The sequence below is a fragment of the Bos indicus genome, chromosome 10 (assembly GCF_029378745.1).
Source record: "Bos indicus isolate NIAB-ARS_2022 breed Sahiwal x Tharparkar chromosome 10, NIAB-ARS_B.indTharparkar_mat_pri_1.0, whole genome shotgun sequence".
Lineage (NCBI taxonomy): Eukaryota > Metazoa > Chordata > Mammalia > Artiodactyla > Bovidae > Bos > Bos indicus.
In genome coordinates this window covers 43,376,907-43,383,738 of record NC_091769.1, presented here as the reverse complement: position 1 = coordinate 43,383,738, position 6,832 = coordinate 43,376,907, and positions in this window count along the sequence as shown.

Genomic DNA, 6,832 nt, shown 5'->3' with positions numbered 1-6,832 from the left:
TGGGATTAGTATTGATAGATGCAAACTATTATATATATGGGCTTCCCTGGTGGCTCAGATGGTGAAGAATCTGCCTGCAAAGCAGGAGACCTGGGTTCAATCCCTGGGTCAGGAAATAGAATGGATAAACAACAAAGTCCTACTGTATAGCACAGGAAACTATATTCCATATCCTGTGATAAATCATAATGGACAAGGATATGAAATATATGTATATGAAAATAGGATATGAAACATCAAAAGGGTATGAAATATATGTATAAAATATATGTATACATATGACCAAATCACTTTGCTGTGCAGTAGAAATTAACACAAAATTGTAAATCAACTATAATAAAATAAATTAAAAAGATAAAAACTCAAAAAGAAAAATTGTCTTGGCTGCTAGATATGATCATTCAGTTCTATTAATTAATCATGTATGAGATAATTAGGCCCTTGGAAGTAAGTCCATATAGGCTCTAAATTTGGAGTACACTATTATGGAAACCCTGAACATTAATTTGTTTAGAGGCCAAGCAGTACTGTGATTTTATTAATAAAGCATATCAATGAAATACAGCATTTTAATGGTACTATTATAAGGTTTTTCCAGTAGTCACGGATATGAGAGGTGGACCATAATAAAGAAGGCTGAGTGCCAAAGAATTGATGCTTTCTAATCGTGGTGCTGGAGACTTTTACGAGTCCCTGGGATTGCAAGGATATCAAACCAGTCAATCCTAAAGGAAATCAACCCTGAATATTCACTAGAAGGACTGATACTGAAGCTAAAGCTCCAATACTTTGGCCACCTGATGCTAAGAACTGACTCACTGTAAAAGACCCTGATGCTGGGAAAAATTGAGGGAGGAGGAGAAGGGGGTGAGATGGATGAGATGGTTGCATCACTGACTCAATCGACATGAGTTTGAGCAAACTGCAGGAGACAGTGAAGGACAGAGAAGCCTGGCATTCTGCAGTTATGGGATCGCAAAGAGTCTGATACGACTTAGTGACTGAAGAACAACAACAACATTAAGTGATTTGTAATAAAAGTTCCAAAAAAACTTATTAGAAGTTGTAGGACTTTGGAGGTATCTGTGTAATACATGAATCATAAGGAAGCAATCTGTTATTTTTAAGCCTTTTATTTACATTATCCTTTAGGTTTCCTTTTCTACTGATTTCCGGGACATTCCCTGCATCCTTTTTCAATGGCTCATTGTTTTTCTGCTTTTTTTCTTTTTTTTTTTACAATATTCCAAGTCTTTGACATTCCAAGACGTCACATTCCTCAACTTTTTCTTTCCATCACTTCCACCTCTACTAAAAGTACTGGCTAGTGGTCATACTTACAAACTCTCATTAAAAACTCTTGAAATTCCCCTCTGACCACAACCTCCTTGTTCATGCCCTCCAATTTCCTGGCTCCACTGAATCTACCCTTTGTCTAAAATGTTATTACTAGTTCCTCAATCCTGATCAGCATGATGTAAACAGCATCACTTGCCAAAGGCAGAGGATCCTGATATTTAAAGTCCTGTTCAGACTTGTCTTGACTAAATGGATGATTTGGGTTAAGTTTTTAAAATACTAAGCTCTTTAAGGAATCTTAAAGATGTATCGACGTGGGAAAACCCAAAGCAAAGTCTGCTTTCTTTAAAAATTTTGATTTTTAAAGAAAATTGCTTAGGCTTTTCTATATTAAAGAGTTTTTAATATTTACTGACAGTTCATTTTCAACTACTGTTCTAATCCCAAATTTTAAATTGATTAATCTTGGTTTGTTGGATTTCATCCTCACGCTTTTTCAAAAGGGTCACAATGCTGTAGTCCCTCAAGTTTTCATGTTCCATTGCCTTATTTGCTTGAATTGTCAGCACTTATCATCTTAATTTGTTACAAATTATATAGATTTCTTAAGTTCCATCCTTTCCCAGGTACTTCCTCCTAGGATCCTCTTAAATTCCAATCTGGATTAATTGAGTTCCAGCTGTGCAGCTGTGATACTGAGAAATTTATTTCTCTCCTGAGTTAGAGTCACTATTTCTTTAATCTCTATCCTCCTGTTTTTGTTTTGTTTGTTCTTTGTGGGTATGAGACTTAGTTTTTTAGAACTTAGCTTCTGGTAACTTACTATGATAGGATATATGAAAAGTTTACTTTCAGAATTCTTTTATGCCCCCAAATGTCTATTCTCCCCTAATTTTTGACTGACATTATGGGTGGATATGGAGTTGTTAACTAAAACTGATTTCCCCACACTTGTTAGAAGTCATTGTTCCATTGTCTTATTTAGCTGTCCCAGATAATTAAAAACCTGATGCTAATCTGATTCTCATTCCTTTATAATTGACTTTTACTTTCACTGGAAGCTTTTAGGATCATTTTATCCTTGGTCTGAAATTTTACAATGTCACATTAAGACAAGGATCTTTTCTCATCAATTTTGTAGAGCACTTGGGAAATCCATTCAATTGGGAACTTCCTTTCCCTCATCTTTGAAAAAATATCTTGTGTTCCATTTTGATGATGCTCTATTTTCTCTTGTGGAACCAACATTTTCAGGATATTGGGCTTCTTATATATAGAGCCTATTTCTCTTATCTTTTTCCTCATATTTCACACACCTCTATCTTTTTATTCTGTGGTTTGGGAGATTTTCTTAACCTATTTTCCTAACTTTCTTCTGAATATTTCACTTGGCAACCCCTATCTTTAATTTCTAAGAGCTCTGTATTGCTTTCTGATTGTTTCTTTTTCATAGCATCTTGTTGTTGACTTATGAATGCAATATCTTTTATCAAATATCTGTTGATGGTAATAAGCATTTAAAGTACTCACCATACCATACTCAGCTATCCTCTGAATTATATGTATTTTCTTTGGGGCCTATTTTTCTGTTTATCTTTTTATCATTCATGTTGAAAATTTTTCTACAATTTTAGTAATCCTCAGTTGTATATTTAAGAACGACACATTAAAAAAACACTTGGGAGTCTCAGGGATTGAGGCCTATGGATTGGCAGACTTCCCTTTGAGATGAGTTGTTTATTTTGCAGGAGCTACACTTTAGATTGCCAAGACCTTTGTTCTACGGCCATTTGATTTCTCCAAAAGAGAAAGATCTTTTTTAAGATTCCCTTTCTGGTGAATAAATGCCTAACGGCCTGAAAGTCTATGGTGGATGGAGAGAGGAAGTTTGACTTTCAATTAGTGCCTTTTTCCAGCTCCACATTTCTTTCCTATCTTTAACCGAACCAGTTACTTGCCAGTCCTAAGTTTCTCCTGGATCTCTGGCTTTATATGCTTTCATAAGTATCAATATTTTAGGCTGTGGCTCCCTCTGTCCTACTTCCTCTACTCCCTTCAACCTCTTTTCTACCTTGTCTCAATCCCATCACTCTCTAATTGAAATTAATTGATGTCATGTCTACTGAAGGCCCATCTTGTGTTCTCTTAATAATTATGAGTTAAATCTCCTTTTATTTTTTCATTGTCATTTAAGTGGAGTTCCAGGAGGGAGAGAAGATATATTTATGTGGTCAGATTCTATATGGAACAAGAGACTTTCATTTTTTTCTCTTAAAGCTTTGCATTCTGGCTCTAACTATAAGAATTCTACTTAAACTGCTTTCTTGCAAATATTTCAAACAAATGTACTTTTCATTCCCTCCTTCCCCATAAATATGTTTACCTTGCACCCTCAGGCTAAAGCTTATTGCCCCAGAGGAAAAAAAAATTAGTGGGTTCTTCAAGAAAGCAGGCCACAAGATGGAGAAAAGGTGATACAAAAGAAGTTCCCGTGGAACTTCTTAAATGGAAGTAAAGAGATTTTGGCAGGAAAAAGAAAGTTTCCAGGCTTGAGTAAGAGACGATAGTGTTAAGAGGTTAGTGAAATCCGCACAGCTCTTCAAGACAGACGAATGCTTTCTCTTGATTTCTGTTTGGGAATTTTGCAAATCATCTTTGCACAGGGTCCTGCATCAGCATGGACTGACAACAGCAAAAAAGAAATAATGGTGTGGCTTGTTACATGGTATTTCTGATTATCCCTTGGCTCCCATGTAGTGTAAAAGGGATGCAGGTGTTTTCACAGTAGCTCTACCTCAGGAGACCCCTCATAACAAGAATCTTGGGTAAACTTTTACTGAGTTCTCAAACAAAAAAACTTACTAAAAGCCAAGTAAATATTCATTATTGCAAAGAATAATTAAAGTTGAAAGTGATTGAAGATATAGCCAATGTTGGAAGAAAAAGTTTCCAGAGAGGCAAACAGGCAGAAAGGCCTATAAAGACAGAAAACTGAAGTCAAAAGTTAGCATTGTCAAAAATAAGAGATTCATTTTGGCTAGCTATCACAGTTTTAGAGGACCTCTAAATCCAGGCAATCATAGTATAAAATATACGAACAAGATCAAAGCTTAGTAGCATCAAATCTCCCAGCTTGATTCCTTTTGATCAGACTTGTGATACTAATTTTCCACATTATCTGGGGGTGAGGGATAATTCATCAGACACTAGAGTAGTCTGGGAAGCCAACTTAGTTTTTATACCAAGTATTTATATTTTCACAATCTCTCCTTTATGGGAAATACTTAAAGCTTCTGCTTAAAGGGTACTCAGGAATTGACCCTCCCAGATTTTAAGAGCCAAAACTCTGGAGGGTTAAACAGGATTATTATTACTTCTTCCAGAGACAGATGAAATTTATCTTGTCATATGACCAGGAAGAGTGGGCTCAAGAGTAAAAGAGCCTTTTATTTTATTTTTTTTTAAAGCCCTCCATATTTAGGACTTATTAGCACTTGGAGAAGGCAATGGCACCCCACTCCAGTACTCTTGCCTGGAAAATCCCATGGACGGAGGAGCCTGGTAGGCTGCAGTCCATGGGGTCGCTAAGAGTCGGACACGACTGAGTGACTTCACTTTCACTTTTCACTTTCATGCATTGGAGAAGGAAATGGCAACCCACTCCAGTATTCTTGTCTGGAGAATCCCAGGGACGGGGGAGCCTGGTGGGCTGCAGTCTACGGGGTTGCACAGAGTCGGACACGACTGAAGCGACTTAGCAGCAGCACTTGGTTCTTTCTTGGACAATTCTTCATTAGAAAGTTCACTCTTTTAAATTTTACATGCTTTTAGCAAGAGAAAGTAAAAATAACATAACAACTTTGGCTCTCTTTGAAAAGTAGTAGCTTGGCGCAAAATTTCATTTTTATGCTAACGATGACTTTATATGACACTGATATTTTAACACTTGCTTTTTAATTAATAATAAATATTAAATAAATAATTAAAATATTTTCTTTATTGCTATGTTTTTAATTAAAAACTGTTCTTTAAAAGATTAAACCTAAATAATGTTTTTTAGATAAAAACATAGCGATAAAGATAAATACTTTTAAAGAAGAGAAATCACCTATATGCCTACTAAGGTAATTGTTTTTATTTTTGTATATTTCATTCTGCCTATGTGGCACAACCCTGCAGGGCTGAAAGACACTTTGGAAATCAACTAGTCCAAACTCTAATTTTCATGTGAGAAAACTAAGATTCTCTCCACAGACAATGCAACTGCAAGGGGGAAAAATATCACTATTATGTAATATAATATTAACCCTCTTAAAAGCTATCTTTGGAGAATTACAACTGCAAAATCTAGATTCCTTAATAAAAACTACCAGAAATCCAGGAATTTCTACAAAACAGATGTGAATTCAAAGTGTCTGGACTCATAGATTTGAATTCAAAGCTCACATAATGGTATGCATTGCAACTACTAATGCTGTCCGCAGATTGTTGATCCTGGAAAGCACTCTCCTTGATAAAAAGGCAAATTGCAGATGTTAAAAAGTGCACTTTTGAGGTTTTCTCTCTGATATAACTCAAAGAACTGAAATAGCAGTGAAAAGGGGCGGGGGGGTGTTCTTTGTTGGGAACATGGACGACTTTCAAAATAACTGTTAGAATCTGAACTTGCTGTTACTGGGACAAGACCCAAAGTTGGAACAGAATACCTCCAGTTCTGAGACATGTCTGCTACTAATCAGGAATAAAATCTGAAGCAAAACATTTATTTTTTCTAGTTTTCCACATTAGCCTAGCTGATCTCAGAATTTGTTTTGAATTTTAAAATTCTATGACTTTTCCTTCCATGAATGTGAAAGGTATCCTGTATTTCCATCTCTGGGAAAACCTCAAGTGTAAAGACTTGGCTCTATTAACAAGGTCTTAACATGCTTTTGTCCTCTTATGCTCCTTAGTATGTCCTGGGAAGAAACCTGGCACTTTTTTGGCGCCCCCTTCCTTCCCTTCATCTCCTGCCTTCATATCCTATCTGTAACAAAACTTCAATGTCTCTCCATTTGTGTTTCATCACTCTTCTCCATCCACATGCTCAACACTTTAGTACTAGGCTTTATATCCAAACAATAGGAATAAGTAACTGCTTTTCTGATGTTCCTCTGAGAGTACAATCTGCTATTCTAATAAGCTTCTATTTTATTCTGTTTTTTAAAATTCAGATATAGCTGAGGTACAATATTATAGGTATACAACACAGTGACTGACAATTTTAAAAGCTATACTCCATTTTATAATTATTATCAAATGTTGGCTCTATTTCTTGTGTTGTATAATATATCCTTGTAGCTTATTTTATACAAATAATATTATGTATAAAATATACACTCCATATTCAATCTGTCAGCAAATCCTGTTGACTCTGTCTTAAAAACATGTCCAAAATCTGACCATTTATCAGCATCTCCCCTACTCTTACCCTGGTCCAAGCCAGCAATAGTTTTTGAGCATCCAAAGTGATCTGTTCAAAACATTAACTCAG